The sequence below is a fragment of the Triturus cristatus genome, chromosome 3_2 (assembly GCF_964204655.1).
Source record: "Triturus cristatus chromosome 3_2, aTriCri1.1, whole genome shotgun sequence".
Lineage (NCBI taxonomy): Eukaryota > Metazoa > Chordata > Amphibia > Caudata > Salamandridae > Triturus > Triturus cristatus.
In genome coordinates, this window is record NC_140584.1 from 888,676,531 (window position 1) to 888,703,455 (window position 26,925).

General features: G+C 46.4%; 1 protein-coding gene across 1 annotated transcript in view; it reads left to right on the top strand.

Annotated features, from left to right (window-relative positions):
* Nucleotides 1-432: 432 nt before the first annotated feature.
* LOC146858394 (transient receptor potential cation channel subfamily V member 1-like) overlaps nt 433-26,925 on the top strand; it is a 536,776-nt gene continuing 510,283 nt past the window's right edge. The window contains 1 exon segment of the mRNA XM_085649314.1: nt 433-804. The gene's annotated coding sequence lies outside the window, so the exon portion shown is untranslated.

Here is a 26,925-nt window from a genome sequence, read left to right on the forward strand (position 1 = left end):
CCGCAGTCTTAGGGTCTCAACAGACACTTGGGCTCAGCAGACTCTGCAGTTTTAGGGTCTCAACAGACACATGGGATCAGCAGACTCCACAGTCCCTGGAGCGTATTAGACACATGGACTGAGAAGACTTCACAATCTCAGGGGCTTGATAGACACATGGGCTCAGCAGACTCCGCAGTGTCAGGGTCTCAACAGACACATGAGCTCCACAATCTCTGGGGCTCGCTAGACACACTGACAAAGGAAACTCAATAACCTGAGCCCTCTGGACAGGCACAGGAGCTCTTCAAGCGCCACGGTCCGAGGCTGACCGGTCCGGCCTCAGCTTGCATCGGAGCTCCGCGGAGGTCCACCCCTCAGGCAAGGACTTGCCGGGGCGTTTCCTGCTCACCCTGCGCTGCACTGTGCCTGGACCCGGAGCCGTACCATCACACCACGCCCTGTAACTGAGGCGGCAGCATCTCTAACTCAAGCTCCGTACCCCCAGCCCTTTCTGCAAACTTCATCCCCCCCCCCCCCCCCCCTCACACACACGCCACTCCCCGCCAGTACACCACCCCGTGGTACGGAGGAGGCACACTCTGTACATCACTACTCTGCACCTTCTCACGCAGGCTCTGCGAACGTCACCCCTCCAAGGACACCACCCAGGAGCCTCGCCCACCACTCTCTGCATTACCTCTCCTTTAGTCTCCTGCCCACCTACTCATTGTTTTCCTTTCACCCTTCTCTGGCGCCCGTCCTAACTGTACCCCGACAGCGAGGTCACCTTGGAATCCTTCGTTCACGACGACAAGGTCTCAGGTAAGTGGGCGCTTTCCTGAAAAATACAACTCACCCCCGTTATGCATTTATTTATGAAGGTGATTCGGCGGCTCTCGCCAAGTCCCGTGCGCCACGTTGTTTTTACTTGGAGGTTCACAGGTGTTTCGCGAGCGTGTCCATGTATCATCGGGGGCGCGAGGTGGGATGGGGGTGTAGAACGCTCCGCGCCCTGTCCAGGTACTCAGGATGGCGCGAGACAGGGCTATAATGTGAGAGATCCGTGGACCATCAACTGAAAGGGAGAGAGCGGGAAATTGAGGACGTTTAACTTGTAAAATGTTTGAAGTTTCAAGCGCCTACATCCATTCCAAGGTAGGGCGTACTTTCCGGTGCTCCCGATGTCAGACTGTAAGTGGATGAATGAAGGAATTAGGTAATATATATATAGTTAGCGCTGTGAAGTGACTGAACCATACAATTGTGTTGAGTGTGGGGAGGTGGGAGGGGCTGGGGGTAGAGTGAGAGGTAAATGGGGGTTAGACCCCTAGGGCGGAGAGCTGTGTAAAGGGAGTGGTGTGCCGACCGTGGTGGCTATACGAGAACCGCTAACCATTTTCAGCTCACTACCCCAAATGTCCCTGACAGTGGCAGAATTTGTGGTGAAAATACAAATTTTAAACTATCAATATTAGCAAGGAGTTGGATGCAGCACCATCGAGAGGTACAAGACCCGCTCTGCGCTCTGGGGTGTGTCCAGAATGCGGAGTGGCACCCTTTAGTACTATTCCTATTGCTCTCCCAGTTAAGTTATACTTTCCAATACAATATCATCAAGGGTCTAACATTGCCAAAACGTATAGTGTGCTTTCAAACCTCAACATGTGCCATTTCCCCATGGCATTTTAGAGAATAAATTGTTCTGCTAACTTGGTTTGTGTTTTTGAACACGTCAATTTCTGCTGCGGATGAACGTATTCAGAATCTGCTTGGGCGTTTCTGGTGTGTTCCTGAGAGAGAGATTTATGCCCAACGAGAAAAGGAGGATACGAGTCTACAGCACGAGCACAACCAACCGGGCTGCCTTTTCTATAGGACCAGTTCTGTGTTGGAATTTGAAGATCCATCGTTTATGAACGTGTATTGTTTACTGTTTTGTAAAATTGTGTACGTGGAAAGAATGCTAATGCGGTGTTGTAAACGCTTTCAATGCCCGTGTTGTAAATTCCCAACTTCAACATACTTTTTGATCGTGGGCAAATTAATTTGACAACATGTGCCTACGTACGCGCCTCTGCTCCTATATGAGATAACATTTGAAGTGCTTAGAAAGCTGTTATTTGAAATGCCATTTATGTAACCTGACATTTACACTTTACACTTACACAGCTTGTTGGCAGTCTCACAGGGCCAACATCACATCTCCACCCTTACCTTCCTTAACAGGGGTAAAGCACTCCTGAGACTATTCGCTTGGCTGGGGAAGGTAAATCACTGCTCAGGTCCGCCTGGTATTTGACCTACTTTTCTTCTGTGCTAATGCCTTTTCCAGAAGCTCTAACCGTAAAGAACATAGCTTGGTGGGTTACTGTGCCTGCTGTAGAAATCCGTGCCTGTGACCGAATCTCAACTGAGCCGAGGTCGCCCTCCACTTCTTCTACGGGCCACTATGCATGGTACCTAATGCTAAAACATGTTTACTATCCTGATAACTTGTTCGATGGTCAACAATAGTAAATATCAGCTTGTAAGGCCGACTTTTGTGAGTGCGGCCATATTTACCAGGACAAAAACAAACCTACTAGCGATTTCAAATTATTCTCCTAAGAAATACCCACCCGCCACGGACCAACTTTTTTTGTTTTTTATATTTTGTGGTCCGAAATATAAAATATCAAATCACCTCATCTATGCTTTTAAATTGCATGTTTTGACTCCCGTTATAATCTAGTTTTTTTATTTTTGTAAACAACACCACGGCCTCATATCTAAGTGTTACCGCAAGTGGAAAACCAGGCTTGGCTTTTATTTGCACCCTGCTTAACACTTAGCGCACATTATGGGTTCTGAGTAAACTGCACTCCTGGGATTTTGCACATACAGTTTCCTCAGTATTATCTGATGGAAATGTTAGGGATAAAACAGTGCAATAAGGGAAACATTATGCCACCGCCAAATAAAAAAACTGTCACAAAGACCATTTCTTATCTTATTCCTCCTAGAACAAAGCAGAACTTGGAATGGGGCATATACAGCAAACCAGTGTGATGCGGAAACATTACTCACCGTCGCTTTTTACACGATTCAACTACGGCATTCAGAAAGTTTTACATTTGTGCACATTCATTTTTCTGCTATGATATCTTTGTAATTGATTTTGTGGATTTCTAATAATTGATGAATATTGATACGCACCTCTTGGTTAGACAGAAGCAGCTTGTAAAAACCTTGTGTCCCCTTCCTGAGGGTCAATAGAATGTTTCTAAGTGGTGATGCGGACTCTGGACTAGAGCTGTATCTGCTAGCCAAGGGCAAGCACAAAAGCTTCTGTGTGGCTGTTAATAATGAATGAATACAGTTCACAACAGGATCTTCTTTGGGACAACAGTGGGCCTTTTCAGTAAATCTGAAATACATTTAAAGGGACAGTGCTAACAATTCTCAGCCACGACACTGTAGCCACGGTGAGGCCTAGTAGTGCGCAGCACATGTGCTGCGCTAAATAACACTTGGAGCCGTGTGCGGTTCGCGGTGTCCGGTGGGTGACTGCCTTCACAGCCCTGCCCTCAGCTTTTTTTGCCGCAGCAGGCAGCATGTGGGGAGAGCAAACAGACACATGTCTGTGGGGGTTTCTTCCAGTTTCCCCCTTCCCAGATAGTATAATCAACATTACACCCCTCCTTGCATTCATCAACCAATTAACTCAATAACTTGGACAAATCAAACTGGAAGTTCTAACAATTGTAGCTCGTTCACAACATACAGACTTGAGTCAGACAGACAGTGCTGGATTATTCCGCAGGGGTACTTCGTGCAGTTACCCCTGTCGCTAGGGTCTCAACGACTAGTGATGGGAGTCTGAGCGCTGGCAGAGGTCACTTTTGGCCTCGTGAGAGGGCCAAGTAGTTGGTCACTAATCGGGTCAGTGGGGCCAGGATCAACACTATCTTCTGGCGGTCCAGTCGTCGTCGTTGGCGGGGTCTTGTCAGTATGATGGTGTGTTTGTTCTCCGGCTTTGGGGGTATCCAGGCTTATCTCATTGTCTGCCCTGGCAGGCTTAAAGAATGAGATGTTTTGAGTGATTTCTTCATCATCATCTCGCTGGGCGATGATGAGGCCTGGGTGGAGTTTTCAGAGTTCTGCTATAGGGAACTCCGCGAAGTGCAAAAAAAACTCAGCCACACTACGCGGAGCTCAGCGAGCGGCGGATTTTCTTTAGATAAATGCAGTTTGCTGTGATTTTCTGTGCCAGGTCCTTGTCCGCACTGTGCAATCATCGCGAACAGCATCATGCACAGCACAAGCGGGGGCTGCTTCCTTTGTGCCGCTCAAGTAGATTTTTACACGAGCAGCAGCTTTCTCAAGGCGGGCGGGTGGTTTCTCAATGTGAGCGGTCGCGAGCATACGCGACCTCTTGCAATGAGAAATCTGACTGCCCGCATTGAGACGTCTCGCCAGGGGGTTGATATGCTACACCCGCGCTCGCCAATTTGATGTTGACGATCGTGAACAAGGAAAAGTCTCACCAGGAGGTGGATTTTCCTCGCTCGCGCTCGCCAACTTGACATTGATGAATGCGCGCGAGGGAAAAATCTCCACTCCGCGAAGTGGAGTTTTTTGGAACTCCATGTGACGCGGAGTTCCGAAAACTCCGCAAACTCCGTGAGCAAAGTTCACCACCCAGACTTAGCAGTGATCACCATGCCCTGGTGTCATGTTATGACCAATGGGCGGTTTTCAAAGGGGAGTCTGAAATTGCTGCCTGGGTGCCTATCTTTCACAAACATCACGTCACCGGGTGGAGTTTCTACAGCCGAGCTCCATGTCGGACACTCGCCTTGTGGTTTGTGTTTCACCTTCTCTGAAGTGTTAGAGCATCATCAATGAGTGGCGACGTCTACTTAGGGTAGTGTGGAATGGTGTCAGTTAATACCCGCCCCATGTTGGCTTGTCCCAGGGTTGCCCTGTGGTTGAATGCAAGGTTTGGCGATATTCTCGCAGGAATGCATAGACCACACATTCCATTGGTTGCTGTTTGGCATGTGCGATGCAAATCACTTTGTTAAGGGAGCGCATGAAGCTCCCAGCCTCCCCATTAGCTTGAGGCTACAGGGGAGTTGCTCGCTTGTCCCTGATACCCCAGAATTGTAGGTATGTCAGTTCAGAGCTCTTGCAGGAGCCCGTGCGTGGCCATTGTTTTCATGAGCTTGGGGATGACTTTGGTTGCCGCTTAGGATGTTAACAGCTCCACCTCTGGATATTTAGTATATTCATTGATTAAGACTAAGGTATATTGCCTGTCAGGAAGGCACCCAAAGTCTTGGCTAGAGCACACCTACGGTTACTGGGGGCCTCGCTTCATAATCGCTCGGGGAGGTGCATCAGGCAGGTTTGTGATTTCGCACCTTTGACAGGATCGCCCATTGGCTTCAATCATCTCATCCATGAGTGGGGACCATACTTTAGTCCTGAGGCGGTTCTTGGTTTTCACCATGCCTTGGTGACCACTGTTGGCAAGTTGCACTGCTTGTGTGGTGAGACAGCCCGTAATCTCTAAATGGGGCCTTCGCAGTAGGCATTTGTTTGCATCGGTAAAAAGCTTGTGACATACATGGTGGAGCAACTCTAAAGTTCTCTTTGCCTCAAGCGTTTGGTAGGCTCTATGTTTCTTAAGGGAGCTCCACCTCCCTGACTGGACTGCAGCCGGAGCTAGTTGTAGACAATCGTCCTATTCAGCTGCACTGTGGATCATGTCCAATGACGTAGGCAGTGGCCTGGATCTTTCTATCACATACGTCACATACTCCTCTGTGTCTTCAGCATCCTTGGTTTTCTTTTGAGTGACCTCACACTGATGGCAAGACAGGTAGTCGGCTGGGTTGTTGGCACCAGACTGGCACCCAGCAGTCATAATCTTACAACTGAAGCATCCACTTCTTGATGTTAAGCAGTGGTTTGGATGCAGTGCCCTGAAACAATGGGATAAACAGCTTGTGATCTGTTGTCACCACAAAGGGGTGCCCATAGATGTCCAGATTAGAGTGTCTGCATGCCCAGTGGATGAATCTGCCTCATTGGTTTACCCTGTCTAAGAAGCTCCGCACCTTGGCTACGTTGGTCTATGTGGGTGCATCCCTGGCATCCCTCACCTTTTCAGGGTGTGGGGCTACGCAATTCGCCGAGAATGTGTACCTGAAGAAACTGATCTGTTGTTTCATGTATTCACGCTTCTCCCGGTGGCGCATGAGCCCCAAGTCCTGGATCTGTTTCAGTACTCCCAGAAGACACTCATGAGGCTCTCTCACTAATTTTGCGAATCTCAATATGTCATCAGTGACATTAATGAATCCGTGTGTGGAAATTTGAAATAATTTCTGTTAGCATAAGCTGAAGCCATTTTAGTTGTGGCATCCATTTTGTTGGCTTTGTAATTCTCCCATCCTCTGCAGCTTGTCTTTTTCCCTGCCTGTGCTGTCTATTTCAGTTGACTTCCTGACTCAGCTAAAAGCAATGTGCATGCGAAAAGTTTGTAGCTGCCAGAACACTTGGTCTCAGACTCAACTGTCAATCATTTACTGCTGCCATAAGCACTCCTGCTCCCCCTCCCACTTTGCTGACTAAGGGATCTCCCATCCACCCATGTTTGTCGATAACTATTCCTGTGTAGGTCTGCACCTTCTATTTTTATCCACATGCTTAGCAGTGCAGAAAAAGCTGTATTAAAGGCCTGTGTTCTGTGACTTCAATGTACTACCTCAGGCAGCACTTGAGAGTGCTGTGTGGACGTGGTCCTACTTATGAGTGATTAATAAACTTGTTATTTATTTCCAACTCCAGTGCTGATCTCTACTTTGTTGCTTTTTGAACCCGTGAACAAAAGGGTGATCCTGCACCAGTGTACCCCTAAAAAGATATATTTCCACAGTTAGCGCCCGTTGTGGGACCCCATTGGAGACCCGGTCTGTGAATGGGTCATTTGATTTTAAAAAGGTTCAATATGTAGAGTAGTGTTTATTTGAAAGAAAAAATAGACAGGATATGTTTGATTGTGTGTGTATGTGGGAGAAAGAAGTACGAGAGAGAGTGAAAAAGCAGAAGCTATAGCAGAAAAAGAACAACGAAAAACGATATATCAAAAAGCGCTAGAATAAAAAAAAGAAAGAAAATATAGAAAAAGAAGATAGGGAACATCGATTAGAGGTGAATGGCCAGTACCCTATTAGGCGCCCTATTTATCCCATACTTAATAAACCTCAGGATGACTTCATCCTCTTAGATCAACACCCACCCCGTATAAATTCCCCACTCCAAGTGCCCCTGAGGATGAGGTTTTTGATAAGGAGCATTTGTCTTCAGAAGAAAAAGATACAGATATCCAAGATGGGCGACAGACTCGCTCTACTTTGACTAGAGCAGAAAAAGATAATTTAAAAGCAGCTGCTAGGGAGGAGGTTCGCCGGCCTCACGCGGCATCACTCATTTTAACTATGGTTCAACAGTGAAACAGTGCAGAGCAATTTTATTTTGTAGAAAAATTCGTTTGGGAGGTAATATTTGATTATAGATTAATTTCTCAGGAATTAGAGCCAAGGGGATATTTTATATATTGGGTTTATACTCTTTGGAGTAGAGCTGATGTGATGGCTCTTCAAGCTGCTTTGCCCGACCCCCGGAAAAATCCTGCCGCCTTCTATGAGGAGGCGGAAGGAGCCATTAGCTCCTGCACTATGACCTTGCCAGATATTGATATGTTCTTTGGACTTATTTTGCCCCCTGATATGTGGAGAACAATACGTAAAATAGATGACAATGTAGCATATGGTGATACCTGGGTACATTTAGAACAAATAGATGCGGAAAGGGAGCCTGCGCAGGAACCTCAGAAGGATATATTAGATCTTCCTAACGCTATTGTGGGTAAGTTAAATACTCTCATACCCCTAAGAAAATAGATTGGACTACGTTAGCGTCCTGTAAACAGAAAAGGGATGAGTTAGTCTCTGACATCTTTTCAAGGTTTGAGAAAACATTCCTTGATTTTAGTGGTCAGTTATTGGCCGATGATATGGGTCAGCATTTGATTGTCGATAAATTTGTCGTTAATATGTTACCAGAAATAGCTAGTCGTTTAAAGGCCAGTGAGAGTTCTTGGACTACGTCTTACCCAATTTCTTTTTTGACTATGGTCCAATATTATGAGCGACAGGAACAGGAAGTGAAAGGCAGGGAGGATAAGAAGGATAAAGCTTTAAAAACAAAAGTTATGTTGGCACAAATATATGGTCCACCACTTAGGGGAGGTGGAAAGACGGACGTGCAATGTATACACCTGGAGTACCCCCTCTCCCTTGAGAACATTTGTCCCCTGATCAGTGCTTATTGTAAGGAGACTGGGCATTGGCATTCTGAGTGCCCTCTTTTGCGAGGTCATCAGTATAAGCGGGGAAGGGGAAGTATGAGAGGACGCCCAGGGAATTCAGGAAACAGGGGAGGTACAGGAGCTCGCCCTAGATTTGAAGCAGTTGAACAAAGGCCAAATTACTCTAATACTTTTGATAAACAAAATCAATATCAAATGTCTGATAATTCTGCTGATGCCCTTGCAGATTCCGATTATGCATGGGGATGCCTAGGATGAGGTTAGGAACCGGTTGAGGTGCCAGTAGATCAACTGGGTCCTTATGTTGACGCAGATGTTTTGAGATTTACTGATCGGTGTCTGGTTGATACAGGGGCTACCTGTAGTGCTCTGTCTAAAAAATTGGTTCCTAGGGCTCGCCTGTCCGGCACAATGATAACATTGATAGGATTCAATGGGACACCTACACCTAGCCCACTTTCACAGTCACTTGAATTTGAACTTGACAAATTCACTACAGCATGTCCATTTTTATCTTTCCCCTACCACACCTGACAATATTGTGGGTATCGATATGCCTAAATATCTTCGTGCCACAATACCTTGTTTTCCGGAAGGCGTGCGTGTTATTTTAACTAACAATTATCCAATGGTTGAGAGATACTGTCTTATCAATGAGGATGCCGCTCTGGCGCCCTTACCTAGTGTGAAGAAGGAACACTGTCATTGTTACTATTTCTTGCCTCCCTTCATCACCAAGTCTATAGAAAGAAATTAAAATTTTGTAGACAGCAGGTTACCTATTTAGGCCACCTCCTGTCTAAGGGTGGACATGCACTCACACCAAACTGCATTCAGACCATTCTACACACTCCTGTACCCCGCATTCAGAAGGATGTTCGTCCACTGATTGGCCTCACCTGATTGGCCTCACCTTTTTTTTTGTAGGCAGTTTTACACACATTATTGAACCTTTATGACTAAAGACTCTCCGATGCCTTTCCCATGGACTATTGAATGTCAGAATGCCTTCTAACAAAGCAAAACCAAAGGGGATGATGGACGTGTTGAACATTGCAAGCACTCACCCCCAGTCAACTGATCTGGGTTTAATCCATCATCATTCTTTAGCTCACTCCGCCATCCCATTTCAAACATGGCCATATGCAAATCAGTCTGACCCTGTGCCTCATGGGGTCAGTCCAGCCCAACTGCCAAGCCATGTCTTCCCTGGACCGGAAACAAGCATCCTGGGACCGGTTTCTGGTTAATCAGCCGTCATCAGCCATGCTAGTTTGAATCCAGTGGCAAAGTGAGCAAGAGACCCACGTCTGGGCATACCCTGCTAACTTAGGGAGAACAAAGCAAAACCAAAGGGGATGATGGACGGAGTATTGAACATTGCAAGCACTCACCCCCAGTCAACTGATCTGGGTTTAATCCATCACCGTTCTTTAGCCCACTCTGCCACCCCAGTTCAGACATGGCCATATGCAAATCAGTCTGACCCTGTGCCTCATGGGAACAGTCCAGCCCAAACTGCCAAGCCATGTCTTCCCTGGACTGGAAACAAGCATCCTGGGACCAGTTTCTGGCTAATCAGCCGTCATCAGCCATATAGCCATGTCTGAACTGGGGTGGTTTTGTTTGCTTTGCTTGCCCTAAGTTGGCAGGGTATGCCCAGACGTGGGTCCCTTGCTCACTTTGCCACTGGATTCAAGCTAGCCTGGCTGATGACGGCTGATTAGCCAGAAACCGGTCCCAGGATTCTTGTTTCCGGTCCAGGGAAGATATGGCTTGGCAGTTCGGGCTGGACTGTTCCCATGTCGGCCTTGTTCATAATTTTAGTTATTCTCTTCTCTTGTTGTTTGTGTATTCAATGCGGGCCAATGCTTTGTTCCACTTGTACTACTTGTCTACCATCTAAAACAAATGTCCAAAATGTAAATGCCCGTTTAGCAATAGACCGATAAGTCAGCGATATGATGCTAATTGATATATATAACATTTATCGTACCCCTTTAGAAGCATAAGAAAAATGTCTTAGCTCATGCTAAAAGGGTCGTCTGCGGAAATCTGAAATAATTTCTGTTAGCATAAGCTGAAGCCATCTTGGTTATGGCATCCATTTTGTTGGCTTTGTAATTCACCCATCCTCTGCTGCTCGTCTTTTTCCCTGCCTGTGCTGTCTATTTTAGTTGACTCCCTGACTCTGCTAAAAGCAATGTGCATGGTAAAAGTTTGTAGCTGCCTGAACACCTGGTCTCAGACTCAACCGTCAATCATTTACTGCTGCCATAAGCACTCCTGCTACCCCTCCCACTTTGCTGACTAAGTGATCTCCCATCTGCCCATGTTTGTCGGTAACTATTCCTGTGTAGGCCTGTACCTTCTATTTGCATCCACATGCTTACCAGTGCAGAAAAAGCTGTATATAAGGCCTGTGTTCTGTGACATCAATGTACTACCTCAGGCAGCACTTGGGAGTGCTGTGTGCACGTGGTCACACTCATGAGTGATTAATAAACTTGTTATTTATTCCCAACTCCAGTGCTGATCTTTACTTTGTTGGTTTTTGGACCCGTGGACAAAAGGGTGACCCTGCACCAGTGTACCCCTAAAAAGGTATATTTCCAAACGTGCATCCCTGAAAGTAGTTCCTGGATATTATTCTGTAATATTCCCAAGTGAAGATAGAGGGAATGCCGGAGCCCCATGAGTGTTCAGAACGTAATAATGTACCTCGAGTCCAGGTGTATGGGCAGACGATGGTACCCCGACTGCAGGTCCACCTTAGAGAACTATTGGAGCCTATTGTGCTTGCTGATGAGGTCTTCAATTTTGGGGGGTGGGTCAGGTGAAGTTCTTGACTAACTGCAATGTTAGGGAGCTGCAAGTCCACAAAGATGCGGACATCTCCGGGTTCTGTTTGCTTTTTCGTTACCACAGTGGGTGACACCCACTGTGTGGGGCCTGTGAAATTCTCAATGTTTCCAGCACATTCTAACTTGCCAAGTTTCTTCTCAACTACTAGTCTCAGATGAAACAATAAGCGTTGATGTTGCAGGGCTACCGACTATGTTGATTTGTCAATGTGCAGCTGCACAACTTTGTCCCGCAAATAGCTGATGCCATTGAAAAGGTGTTCAAATTCAGCGAGGATGTGCAAGAGTTCCTCAGCTTGCACCCGAAGGCGAACATGACCTGACCCAGGGTTTTGGCCATGTTGCAACTAACAAGCATGTCTCTTGCCACGTATATGGTGGTATTGACACACGTGCCCCCATGTGAGACTTTGGAACTAAAACTCCCAGACACGGGCAGTGGTTGTTTATGGCTGCACGCAAAGACTCTGACCGTAGCTTTTGCTAATGTTGAGGGTCTCGGCATGGCCTGATATGTGTCTGCCAAGATAGGGTCATATTACATATACAGTGCACTTTCCCTGTTTACACCACAGAGCACCTTTAAATAGGTGTGCTGTGTGCAAACAGGGAGAGTGCGCCGTATTATCATGAATGCACTGCTCTCAGAGCAGGCACGAACTTGTGCTGTCCTGTGGTTCAGCACATTCAAGTAAACAACAGAGCGGCTGCTTCGAAGTTGCTTCATATTTCACTGTGCAGGCGGCACCCACCTATCCCATTGCTAGTCACTGTACGTGTCTGCAAGGGATCTTTGGAGGGTCCATGGGGCCCCCATTCTCCTCATCAAAGGGCTGCCTGCAGGAGGCACTCTGAAAGTGCACCACCTTTTGTGCAGCTCCTAAAGGCAAGTGATTCCTTAATTTGCACGGGGCCACCTCCCCATGTAAATGAGGGAATGCCCTCTAATGATAGCGCTGGCACTACATGTGCACTTGCGCTATCTGTATTAGAGAAGGGATAGTACAAGCATCTGCAGCCCCTTCTGTAATACTAAAGTGCCCCGGGGACACACAAATTGGGTGCACATACCCCTTGCGCCCCGGGGCACTCTGTGTAATATGGCCCATAATATCTATAGGTGTTCCCATATCAATAGTTGCAGTGATCATGTGTTGGCCAACACAGATATGACACTGGGGAGCCGCCTGCGGGTGGCAGTGTTGTTATTAACAGTCAATAGAGTGTGCATTTTATATTCAGTGACATTGTCATTATCCATGTCTTCCATTCCACCTTCTGTTTCGGGAATGGTGTGAATGGTTTTATTTGTGGTCTTGTGTTTCGACGACCTACACACCTTTGCAAAGTGATTATATTTGCTGCATACAATGCAATTCAATCCTTTAGCTGGGGAGTCTGTTGACCTGTATGACTGTCCTCTGCAATATCCACACATTCTCTTGGCATCAGGCAGTCTCTTTGAGGGTTTAGGGTTACGCTGCAGTTGGACGACATTGAATGGTTCCACCTTGATTGCCCTGTGGAGCGCAGCTTCAATATGTGACGTCCGAGCTTTCAACAGCTCCTTCAATCTGCCAAGTTTGAGTATGTCTCTTAGGGATTTTACAGACTCCTGCAGTATGGCTACTCACAGCTTGGAGGAGGTGCAGCCCTGAATGATTTGGCCTCTGATCTCTACTTATTTATCATTAAATCTACAGGTACTACTAAGTAGTTAGTAAGGCTCACTCTAAAGAGGGATAGAAAGATGGATCTCCAGCATCATTCTATACACAAGATGGATTGGCCCTTCTTTTTTTGTTTATGTAGCTTTTAAAAACAGAAATACCACTAATTCACCTGTCTGCTGCATCCCCAATATATTAGTTTTCCATTGTGCAAAGCATACTGGTGAGCAGGTCTGTTTTGGGGAGGGGTACAGCTTAAACGCCAGTGTGGTACTGCAGGATGGTGGTATTTACTATCTGCAATGTCATTTTTAACAGATTTCCCCCTCATGCTGCTCTTCATTAATCATCATGAACTCTCAACATGTGACACAATTTAGTCACATGTTGACTCCAGTACTAACAGCACTGTCTGCTGGTTCCACAGTTTCCTGTTTTCCCAGTAGACCACAACTGGTGTGGTAGGGGCTCTGAAAGCAAGGCACAGAGACCGATCTTCTCCGGGAAATGCCGCTATGTTAGGAACCCTGCCTAAATTTTTCATTTAGGGGCTCATTACAATATCAGGTGGAAAGCCTCTGCCTGACAGTCCGAATGTCCTAGACAGCGTCGGAACCCTTCCAACCAACTTGGTCGGTTTACAATTGGCCCGACTGATTACTATGTTCGCGGTCGGATTGTAAACCTCGTGGTCCTTCCAAATTGGTTCCGACTGGCTCTCAGAGAAGTCGTGTTGGTCGGAACAGCATCATGCAGCTCTACGGACAGCGTTTCCAACTGACCGATTACGATGTCTATTTCCAGCAGCCTTTCGGATTCGGGCTGTCAGACACGAAAAGGCAGTCGTAAAGTGACTTTGGGGATTCCTAGCAGGACCCCCTTCATCCTGCAGCCTTCGGTTGGGGGCCAAGGGGGTATCAGAGGGATCCCCCTGTAAATCGTAATCAGTTGGGCGGAACCTCAGACCGCAAGTCAGTCGGTTCCCGAATCCGAGGCGGTGTCAGGCAGAAACTTCCCACCCGACATTGTAATGAAGGCCCTCAATGTTTGTTCCTAGCGTGTTTTGATTTATTGGTGGTATATGACATTACCACGCATGTCATTACCATGCATGTCTTTACCACACATGCAATACCACACATTGACCGTTACAATGCAGTGCATTACATTGTGGACCTTTACAACACATTTTTGTGGCACAAGCCCACATATATATTTATATATATAGATATATGTATACATATATATGTGTGTGTGGGTACTCTCTCTCTATATTACCTACTGGCGGTCGCCAGTAGGTAGTTATAGTTAGGACCCTGTTTCCATAGGAAAACCGCAACATTCTATTTTGCATAACTTTGGCGCCGGTCGACGAATCCTCGCGAAATTTTCAAAACTAATGGGGCGCTACGCTCCGCTCCTACCCTGAAAGTCTCGGGGGGATTCGTCAAGCGGGGGCTGAGAAAAAAGGGGGGTCCCAAAACGCGTTTTCCCCATGCATTTTTCCATAGGACCTTTAGACACAGCTACAGCCCGAACGGCTGAACAGAGTTACTTGAAATTTGGCAGAGAGGTAGTCTACAGGTCAAGGAAGTACCTTTTGTAGGTCTGGTGTAAATCTGTTCAGTAGTTCCTGAGAAAATAGCATTTAAATCAATATATATATCTGTGGCAGCTTACCGTGCGCTTACCGTGCGCTTACGGTAAGCTTACCGTACGCGTACGGTGCCGTGCGCGAGCGCGATTCTGATTGGCTGTTAGATCTTAGTAAACATTCGAATCGGTCGAAACCAGGAAGTGTCGGCCGCCATTTTCTCTCTCGCACTCTGAGGGGGGGAGGAAAAACAAAGTTGGATAACATGAAAAGGGGCAGGCTAGACAGCTCCTAACCACCTATCCATGGTTAGGGTGTCCCAAAAGAACCCCCAAGGCCAAAAATGCATTTTTTTTTTTTTGGAAAAAACGCCGATTGCGCTTACCGTACCCGTACGGTAAAAAAAAAAAATTATCCACATTTTCCACACCCCGTGTGCAAAAGGTGCCCGAAGGGCACCTTTTGTGCCTGGCATATGTATAATTTGATCATTTAATAGATAACCTTTCACAACGAAGCGCATAATATGTCCTCCGTGTGTGGACGATGCGCGAAGTGCGTACATGGCCCACGGCATGGCCCACGGCACTAACTGCGTAAAGTGGGCGCGCGGTGCGCGAAGCGCACCGCGTGCTCACTGTGCGCGCACGGTGCGCGAAGCGCACCGTGCGCGCACGGAACGAACTGCGTGAAGTGGGCGCGCACGCCACGAACGGCATAAAGTAACTTAGCATTTAAAAAACCGTACAAATTCACTGAAAAAACCATAGGTTTCACACACGTTATGGTTAGGAATTAGCATTTAAAAAACCTTGCAAATTCACTGAAAAAACCATAGGTTTCACACATGTTATAGTTAGCTGGACATTTCACTCGTAAAAAACCATTGAAATTCCCCCGTTATAGTTAGTGCAGGCAACTATAACTCACGCGACCGCAATCCTCTGCTGATGACATATGTGTCTTTATGAAAAAAAAATATTTGCAATATATGTACAGCTAAAATTTAATGGAAGAAGACATGGGCAAATAAGTGTCTAAATACAGTATTAGCATCAGCAGAGGATTGCGGTCGCGTGAGTTATAGTTGCCTGCACTAACTATAACGGGGGAATTTCAATGGTTTTTTACGAGTGAAATGTCCAGCTAACTATAGCATGTGTGAAACCTATGGTTTTTTCAGTGAATATATATATATACACAAATATATATATCACCTACTGGCAACAGCCCGAACTGCTGAATGGAATTACAACAAATTTTGCAAAAAGTTAGGCTCAGAAAGCTCCCTTTTTTTTAAATGGTGTAAATCCGTTCAGTAGTTCCTGAGAAATGCAAAAAATAGTGGTGAAAAATCATTTTCCCATAGGAAACCTTAGACACTGTTAAAGCAAAAACTGCTGAACAGTATTACACCAAATTTGGCAAAAAGGTACCGCTTGGCTCAGAAAGCGACCTTTTTAAAAATGGTGTAAATCCGTTCAGTAGTTTTTGAGAAATTAAGAAATAAAGATAGCGATATCTAGAGGCATGGAGGATCCGCGCACCCTCACGATCACTTGCTTCATGCTAATTGGCTGTCAACTCTCCAAACCAGGAAGTGTTGGCAGCCAGCTTGTGCCTCGGAAGAACCGAGGCACAAGAAAAGCGAAAAACAAACGCGTAAAACACGTAAAGGGGGCAGGGTAGAAACACCCTGACCCCCTAGGCCTGCTCAAGGGGTCCCACAAGGACCCCCAGGGCCCAAAAAAGCATTTTTTTAAAAACCCCGCAGGATACGTGGAGGATCCACGGAACCGGCCGCAAAAATGAAAAAACGCTTCATTTTTAATTAGCCCACGGGTGGGCCAAGTCCCGGGGGCAATGTTTAGATCATAATGGGGGGCCCAAAGGGGCCCCCAAGCCCTGGGGACTGCCACCTCCCAGGGCTTTTCAAAAGTATTTGTGAGAGGGCTCACGGCCCCCCCATAGCCCCAGGGACCTCCACCCACCGGGGCTTGAACAGTAAATGGGTTGGGGGGCTCAAAGGCCCCCGCAAGCCCCGGGGACCACCACCCCCGGGGCTTTTATCAAATATTGGCGGGGGGCACATGGCCCCCCGCAGCCCCGGGCTTGTTTTAAAAAAAAATTACCAGTGTGTGGGGGGCTCAAACCCCCCCCCACACACCCCGGGGACCACCACCTCCCGGGGGCTTTGTACATGTTGGGAGGGGGGCCGTGTGGACCCCCTCCTGGAGCCCTGTGATGGCCCTGGGGACTGCCGCCCCCCCAGGGCCAGGTCTCGCAGTGTCCCGGGGTGCCTACCCCCGGGACACTGCTGTTTGTTACGGCAGGGCGGGAGCCTCGCGGCTCCCGCCCTGCTCCCAAACTGCTTTGGTTTTTGGAAGAGAGAGCAGGAAACCCGCTCTCTCTTCCAAAAACCAAAGCCGATTGCTTTTCCACACGGGGAGCTGCATCTTAGCAGATCCCCGTGTGGAAAAGCAATGCCGGCTCCCGCAGGACGAGGGGAGCTGGCGGGACCGTGGGGGGATTGGTGACCCCCCCACGGTCCCCAACGGATAGGGCAGGCCCCGGGGGATGGGATCCCCGGGGCCATAAGTGGCTGCGTTGCCGATAGGTGGTCCAGGCCGTGCTCCATTTTATACCTCTCTGCAACGCAGCTCTGTGGCGCTTACTGGAGGTACCTAGTGGGCTAGTTGGACCCTAGGGACCCTCAGGATTCAAGGGGACTTAATCTCCCAACTTAAAATGGCCACAGGGCGTATTTTCACAGTGGTGAAGGGAGGGGACGGGCCTGAGGTGACGTGTGCAAACACGCCCTGTGGCACGTTTTAAGTTGGGGAAATAATTCCCCTTCAATCCTGAGGGCTCCTGGGGGCCAACTAGCCCACCAGGTGCTTCTAGTAAGCGCCACTGCGCTGCGTTGCAGAGAGGTGGTCTAGGCTGTGCCCCTTTTTACATCTCTCTGCAACGCAGCTCTGCGGCGCTTACTGGTGGTATCTAGTGGGCTAGTAGGACCCTAGGGACCCTCAGGATTCAAGGGGACTTAATCTCCCAACTTAAAACGGTCACAGGGCGTGTTTACACACTGGTGAAGGGAGGGGACGGGGCCTGAGGTGACGTGTGCAAACACGCCCTGTGGCACGTTTTAAGTTGGGGAAATAATTCCCCTTCACTCCTGAGGGCTCCTGGGGGCCAACTAGCCCACCAGACGCTTCCAGTAAGCTTCACTGCGCTACGTTGCAGAGTGGTGGTCTACGCCGTGCCCCTTTTTACACCACTCTGCAACGCAGCTATGTGGCACTTACTGGAGGTACCTCGTCGGCTAGTTGGCCCCCAGGGACCCTCAGAATTCAAGGGGACTTTATCCCCCAACTTAAAATGCCCACAGGGCGTGTTTGCACACATGTCACCTCAGGCTCCCCCCCTCCCTTCACTACTATGCAAACGCGCCCCCTGGCGAGTTGTAATTTGGGGAATTAATTCCCCTTCAATACTGAGAGTCCCTGGGGGCTAACTAGCCCACCAGGTGCTTCCAGTAAGCTCCACTGCACTGCGTTGCAGAGAGGTGGTCTACGCCATGCCCCTTTTTACACCTCTCTGCAACGCAGCTCTGTGGTGCTTACTGGAGGTACCTAGTGGGCTAGTTGGACCCCAGGGACCCTCAGGATTCAAGGGGACTTTATCCCCCAACTTAAAACGCCCACAGGACATGTTTGCACACATGTCACCTCAGGCCCCCCCCCCTCCCTTCACCAGTGTGCAAACGCACCCCGTGGCGCGTTTTAAAAGGTAGTTTTAATCCCCCTGCCCAATTATGTACTAGGGGCTTACAGAGGAGGTCATGCTAATCACAGGGGTACCCCAACGCATAGTGTTGCCTAGTGTATGTTGGGATTTTCACTGTTTTCTAAGTGTCTTTTAGCATACCACTGGCTTTAGACCTGGTTAGTCAGAGTCAGTTAACAGCAGTACCCGTCTGAAAAAGTTGTGGGCACAGGATGATTTTGTAACAAGGCCTCTTTCTCATCCTCTGTTGGTTCTTTCAGCACATGTCTTGCTTCTTCCTGCACTTTTCTTCGTCTTTGAGGACTTCTGTTGCTTCTTTCTGCAATTCTTTTGCTTCTTTCTGTGTGTTTTTTCTTCTTCACATGTCCTACCTCTGTAGGCATAGTTAGAAACTAGCATTTAAAAAGCCTTAGAAATTCACTTAATAAACCATAGATTTCAGGCACGTTATAGTTAGAAATTAGCATTTAAAAAACCTTTGAAATTCACTGAAAAAAACATACGTTATAGTTAGAAATTAGCATTTAAAAAACTTTGAAATTCACTGAAAAAACCATAGGTTTCAGGCACGTTATAGTTAGAAATTAGCACTTAAAAAACCTTAGAAATTCACTGAAAAACCATAGGTTTCAGGGGCGTTATAGTTAGTTGGACATTTCACTCGTACAAAACCATAGAAATTCCCCAGTTATAGTTAGTGCAGCTAACTATAACTTGCGCGCCCGCAATGCACTGCTGATGACGTCACATATTACATCACTCATGGCATGGTCAGTAACATCACTCATGACATCACTGATCACATCTCACTGTGTCTGGCGTCACTCAGGTAGGTTTCATTTAATCATTTGGCACTCGTGACACAAACCAGAAATGGTCGCTTAGCAACCAAAGGAACCAGTGAAAAACATAGAAGAGTTACAAAGAAAGGTGCATGTTCTGACTGATAATTCCTTAAAAAACAGACATCATTGACCACCGTACCAAATGTAGCACAATATAGAATGTAAAATACATCTATTTCGAAAGTTTCCGAAACATTTCAAATGATTGAAATACATTTTCTGCATTAAATAAATTGCAAGCTACGAGGGTATTGATCCATTGTGAAAAACCTCTACCGCATCCAGTATTATTAAAAGTGAAATGCTAATATTACTTGCCTCAAAGTAAAACACAAGTGCTTAAGTTAGTCTTTGGGCATTGGATGGATATGGAATATAGCGCACTTATATGCTCATCGTGCCCAAGTGGGCGGGAGTGTTGGTGTTTCTATCATTGGGTCGTACCCTCTATCAATTCTGTTTCATTGGTACTTGGTGGGTCAGTTAATAATGGTTAACTCTGAGTTAAGTGATCTAAAAGTTATTGTAAAAAGAAAAAATATTGGAACGAAAATGGATGGTACATGTCGAGTGAAAAACATAATGTGAAAAGAAGAGTGAGTCAGATGTAATGAAGGATTGGTTCAAAGGTCTAGAGTAGGCAGTTGCCGTTATCTTAGTTTGACAGAGGTAGATAATTGGAGGTGTACACTCATTGCCTCCTCAGCATTCATGCCGTTTGGGATTTTGCAATCCAACAAGATTATGTATCTTGATTCTAGTCTCCTAAGGGCTAATTGTCTATTGCCTCCTCTGATGTTCTTTTTTACACTGTCAATGACAAAGTAAGTTAGGTCCTCCGCTTCGCCGCCATGTAATGTGTTTATGTGGCGGGCCACAGGATACGTAGGGTCATCATTACTGATGGCGCTTAGATGTTGTAGTATCCTAATATGTACGGGATGAATGGTACTTCCCACGTACATTTTGTTGCATATATATATATATATAGTTAAGCATTGATTCACTTACTAAGCTGCACAACCGTACCTTGACGTTATATATAACATAAATGTGCTTACCGCCTCGATAATTTGCACACTATATTCTGGTAAATCGATATCAATACCCGATGTTCTGGACTATAATCAACGCGATATAATAATATATCTCAAAATAAATTGATAAATAAATATTGCTGTAACAAACCCCATACTTTCTTGCCCATCATCCTTTCTCCCCTACCATAGCCCATTATTGCTTCTCCTCATCGATTTTTGCTTTTCCTCACTGTAAAAAAATGCGGATATAGAAAAAGCTCAACCTTTGTTTCATTAAAGCATATTTTATTCGGATGGACAGCACACCAGTGAGAACCTGCAGCATTTAAAGAGCGAGCAGTCACGTGTGATCTCATGAGAGCAGTGTGGGTGTGAGAGTGGTCTTCTTCCAAATCGGAGCTTTGAGTAAACATCGCGAGCAGAACAGCCCTGAATTCAAACAAGAGAAGACAAACAGCTATTAAAGCCTTCTCCACAGAAGGGTGACAGCTTACCTTTCAACAATCAAGAGCTACAACCCGGAACGAACCAGGAAGTGCCTTCCGCCCTCATATTTGTTGAAGGTTCGAACTGGAGGGGAATGGCAGGTGTACCTTAGTAATTTATGTGGGAAAGCAGCCTTTCTAGCAGAGCGTCTGTACATAGTACAAAACCGTGCTTAAAAACGATACAGTGGGCCTGACTACATGAAGACAGATTGATGGTATACGATGATTTCAGTAACACAATGTGGACATAGAGGGTGCCCTTACAGATCCATACCATGTCAATGTACATGAATTACCCATGTACATTGCACGTTCTGGTTTAAGTAGTGGTTTAACACTAGTTCTATTAAAAACTTGGATTGTTGTGATCAAGGATTCTGATTCTGAGGTCTTGCATGAACGAACTCAAAGTGAGATGGAGTTAATCTGAGTTGAAATGGGTGCAAAAAGGGGAAGGTTTGAGGAACTCGATTTTTTTAGTGTTGTTAGGAGGTAGAGGTTGGCTGAACGATTCCGGGTGGGCCACTAAACTCCCATATATTTTGCATGAAGTTCTTAATTTGAGCCGGTGGTTTCCAGATTAGGGCACGGCACTTATTTTAGGGACTGGCATTTATTTTTCTGCATCAGATACTCAAAGAGTGTAAAAGAAGAAAAACCACTCAGATCTGAAAGGCGGAGAAAAAAAAGATGGCAAAACCGTCAGTAACAGAAAGCAGGAACCTGCAAGACAGAGAAAAGGGTGAAAGGACTGTTTTGTAGTTGACCACTGGCCTTGGTATTTGGCGTGCCAACTTTTATTGCACCAGCCGCCGGCTTTTGAGCAGAGCTTTGGGTACTGGCACTGTTTCTTTAACAAATTAAGTACTGGTTGTCTGTGTTGTACCTTGGGTGTCTGTGGTTTTCATTGCGCTGAGTCTGAACCACTTCTGTCTAGACCCCATAAATCCATTAGTCTGATGTCTATGGTTTTCCTTGTGTATCTGTGGTTTTCCTTGGGTTGTGACTTCACTGCTTCTCGGTGGTTCCCATAGACCCAATATTGTGGTGCCTGAGGTTTTCGATGGGATTCTCTTTCACTGTTCTGGGTGGGCCCCATAGACCCATGGAGCAATGAGTGGCTACCTGTTCTCTGACCACATATCCACCTACAAAAATCACATACCTGGGCTGTTGGGCCAATATTTTACTCCAACAATGCTTCTTCTTTCAATTCTTTATTTTGTCATCTTTTGTGCGCTTAAACTATCTTCACTGTACACTAATTCAAAGCCTATCCTTTGCACCAGCAAGACTCATATTTTCCTGTGATGTGTATTAAAGTAAAGCACTTTTCCAAAGTGCGCCTGCATGCTAAGAAGAGCCAGTACCATGGGGTAGACCTCATATGCCCATTAGTGTGGTGCTTGTTCCTTTGGTGTCTGTGGTTCTCCTTGGGTTGCACCTATACCTATTCTGAGTGGACCCCTCAGACCCGTGGAGCAGTCAGTGACAGCATTTTCCCAGAGCTGATGTGCACATCCACCAAAAAAGTGCACCTCTGTGCCAGGGCTGGTGTGCCAATATTTTCCTTTGCCAATGCCTTTTCTTTCCTATATTTATCGCTTTCACCTCTGGGTTTTGACAGTACAACTGTCACACAGAACTACTGCGTTTGCAATATACATTGTTGGCTTTGGTTCTGCCCATTTCAGGAACTGGCTTTCTTCAAATGGCTTCTTTTAGCCATTCGCTTGAGACATTGTCAGACACACCATGGCTCAGCCTAGTGGTGCATTACTCTCTCAACTAGTGATATTGGCTGCTTGGGTGCTTTCGTCTACCTCTATTCGAGTGCTTGATGGGAACTGCATGACGGATTATTTTAAAACTAAAGCCTTTTTTATTCTCAATATAAACAAGCATTTGCAATGCAATAGGTCTCGCATTTGCCAGAGTTTGAGCTATTGGCATTGTAAATGACAATGCCTTTTATTTATGTGCTTTGAAAACCTGCAAGCGGTGCGTAACCACACACTTTGTACTCATAGTCCTTGCTTACGAGAAGCAAGGCTGGTAGTAAAAGAGATTCAGTTACTGCCAGCCTTGCTTCTCATAGGCAGCGACTATAAGTACAAAGTGCGTGTTTACGCACCGCTTGCAGGTTGTTAAAAACACATAAATAAAAGCCATTGTCATTTACAATGCCAATGGTTTGTGTAACGTGCTATGTGACAAGCTCGATGTGTGTGTCCAATACATATATCTGAAAGCATTCTTTGACATGCACTGAGCAGCACTCCCGCTGTGCTCCAAGCAGGGCCCATTTGGTGCATGTGAGAGCTGCAACGCTGTTGTGCAAATTGCAACCTCGCCTCTTAGAAGTGTGGCACTGACTCTAAATCTGGTTGAGAGCACACATATAGGCTTAGAGATGCGGCTGCTTCATTACAACACATGCTCATCGTCAAACAAAAAATGCAACCAAAAAGCTGGGAACAGCAGTTATGTTGGGTGTCTCATGTGCGCAAAAGGGTAAGAATGGAAACAAAACAAACATTAGAATCACGTTACGTGATAAGAGGGCTAACTGATACCCCACTACCTCGTGAGCATACGCGCTTGGACTTGAAATTGACCAGAAAAGAGTCAAAATCAATGGAGCACACGCCGTTCACAACAACTCACGAGCCACGAGTTGAAAGTAGAAAATGATTTTCTTGCAAAGTGAGAAGCTATCACAAGTTTTTTTCTAAATCTCGCTTTTACTGGCCGTGCCATATTGCTTTTAGAACGCTTGAGAAAGTCTGGTGGGGGCTGAATCTTTTAAGCCATAATAAAGAGTGGAACTGGAGGGGCACTTAGAAAGGGTGAAACAACAGCAAGGCCTCATTAACTTGCAAATGGTCTTTTAAAGACCTGTGAAGTGCTCGGGAGCGGCTGTGTGTGGCCCGGGAAGCTGTCTCATCCGGTGCTGCCACACCCGAGGAGGAGAGCGGGGGGGGGACGGGCGCTGAAGCCCTTTGAGTCCAATGAGTGTTGCGCGCCTGGCAGTTGCCGTGTGTTTACAGGCAGAAGTTACCCCTTGAAACGATTGGATTTAAGCAAGCAAAGTCGGACGCCGCCCCCGCAATCCCAGAATCCTGCATTAATTTCTTCCAGACCCGTGTGGAGCAGCCATGGGTATCCTGTATTCAGAGGTACGTTCTCATTCTACGTTTGGTGTTTGACTGAAACCTAAAAGCCACCTCGTGAGTGAACCCACACGTTAAGTTAATGAATGCATAAACATGTATAATGAATGCATAAACATGTCCATTTTAAATGCGAGCAGTTACCTCTATGGTTCCTTAAAAAATAATATTTTGAGCCAAGCTGTTTTATTTTATCTCCCACATGTATATTTTGCAAAGGCACGCTGAGGGTGATAACGAGTCTTTCTTGAACCAACGGAAAAACAGTCACTGTCTCTAATGCTCAGAAATGTTGCTGACTTTTTTTCCCCTGAGGTACTGAATTCTAAGCATGAAACTTTTGAGAGTTAGTCGGTCCGTGTTGCATAGTACATTTACCCGGCGTTGTGCAAAGCCGGGGAATAAGCCGATATGCAAACATGCCGGCCCCTGGAGCAGTTTTGAAAAATAAGTTGCCTCTTTCGAGCGATCAAAGCGTGCCTCACTCGCTCAACCTATAACGTAGAGACTAAAGTGAACGCAATACTAGCGGGCCTCAAGTTTGCCTACGATGGGTGGGAGCGTGTGGTTTTCACAGTGAAAGCACTATTTATACTGTCTTGTACTCGTTTTGCAGGTGAAAGCTTGTTAGTGTCTACAAAATGCTGTTTTCACATAGTCCGATAGATACTGTGAGAATGTGTGTGCGGCATTGGTATGTGAAAGGAGTGTGAGCAGTGGCCTGTTTGTTCCTTCTTTTAAGATATGTGAGGGTGTAAGGAACTGGGAAAGGCGAGGTTCATTCCACTCTGCAAAGATGGGGAGTAGGGGCAGATTACAGAATGAAGAAAAGCGGATGTCAGGTGAAGAGGAGTGCGTAAAACTCACTATATGCCTGAATGTGTAATGTAAATGGGGTGCTATGTAAAGCGCTCCAATACCTTCGGGTCGAGTTCGCGCTATATAAATATGCACAAAAAAAAAACAAGACAAGCCCGGTGGAGCGTGGCACGCGCGCTTGGCGGGGGCGGGGGAGCGGTCATTATCACAGCATGCCTCTGCAGACCTATAATTAACTCAGCAGGTCTTCCGGAGAGGAGCACTCAACGCGCAGATGCTGTTCATGTGAAGCGCAGACACATGGCGCTGCGCGCGTGCACGTTCACGTGCACTGTAGCTTTAGGCCACGGCAGCACTTTGAAAAAGCCCAGATATAAAATGTCTCTTCGAGCCTTGCTCGCGAGACCTAAAAACCAGGACTGAATCAAAAGCAAGGAGTCTTAAACACAGTCCACGTGTTCTTTTTGCCTGGCTTTAATGTTCTTACACTACATGCATTAGCACATTTATCACAGACCTATTGATCGTGCCAATGTATGTTTATTTGTTTGAGTGTTTAAACTATGTCTTCAGATTTCAATAATTCAAAGCCAAAAGTATATTTTCTTTCTGCCAATAAGAATCATACTTTCCTATGATGCGCATTAAAGCCTCTCCATACCTGTTCTAATTACTCCTGGCCTCTAGGAAGCACAAGGACTGAAACAAATGTTTTAATTTATTTTTAAATGTAAAATGTTTATTGCAAGCATTTGACTACCACATGTAGGCAGCAGCCTGTGTTTTCTAACTCTTTTGTTTGTGGTATAAGCCTGCAATAAAATAATGAATAACCCTGGGCGTAGTTCGCATTGTAGCGCTACGCGTAGCTACGCGAAGTGCACTTCGCACTACACGAAATACGCGTAGCACTACACGAACTGCATAGTGCGCTGTTCGCGATGATTGCACAGTGCCGGATGCTTGTCCGCACTGTGCATTCCTTGAAAACAGCATCTTGCACAGTGCAAGCTGTCGTTTTCTGGCGCTCGAGTAGATTTTTACTCGAGCGGCAGCTTTCTCAACGCGGACTGGTAGTTTCTCATCGCGAGCGGTCACGAGCATACGCGACCACTCGCAATGAGAAACCTGACATCCCCACGTTGAGAATCTCGCCGGGAGGTTTATTTTCCACGCTTGCGATCGGCAACTTGATATTGCTGATCGCGAACGAGGAAAAAGTCGCGCCGGGATGTCATTTTGCTCGCTCGCGGTCGCCAACTTGACGTTGAGGACCGCGAGCGAGCAAATAATGCCAACTACGCTACGCGATTTTGCACTGTACTACGTGCAATTCGCGTAGCGCGAAGTAGCACAAACTACGCAAACTTCGCAAGCGTAGCGTAGTTATCCACACAGGGTTAATAATGAATAAGAAAATAACTATCTCACTAGTTTGCAAGGCAATACCTACTGGCTTGTCAATGCTTTTTAGGTCTCACCTGAGTCAGTGCATACACTATCACTTGCAAGACATTTTGTTAATTGAAAACATAAAGCAGTGTTTGAGCCTGCTCATTGCTTACCATTCATTGGCCTCAATGACAGTCTTATTTGTTGGCTTCTGATTGGTCAGCGCATACTGGTTTTACTTTCTCTTAGTTTGTTTCGCTCTTTGGTGGAGCAAGGATCAAGTACTGATTGCTTTAAAAAAAATTGATGTCCTTCCATTGTTACGCTGACATTAAGGTCCTTTTTAATTCTTCTTTCCCTATCATTGTTGCTTTTGTTTATCTCCCATCCACCCTCTAGCATAGTTTCTTGTCCATTGTGGTTTGCATCACTCCCTCCCCCACTACGTTGCTTGTCCATTGTTGCTTGCTCCGTAGTTGTTGTTTTGTGGCTTTCCCCTCCCCCTCATCATTGCTTGCCTGTTATTTTTGCTTGCCCCATGCCCAGCCCACCTCTTGTGCTATTGCTTGCCCCTTCATTGCTTGCCCATTGTGACTTACCCTGTTCTTGTTTCTTCACCTCCTCATTGCTGCTTGATCAAGGACACCCATCACCACCCCCTTCCACCACCTCCTACCTATTGTTGATTGTCCCACCCCACTTGTCCTCACCTACCTCCCATTCGTTGTTGCTTACCCCCTCTCACCGACCCCCCTCCTGCTACAAAATAAATTGACAAAGCCAAATGGCACTCGCATATTGATGAGGTATTTGGTGTTTTTTAATACATGTTATACAGCAGCGTGGCTGCTGCATAATGTGGCTGAAAACACATTGGTATGTTTTGCTG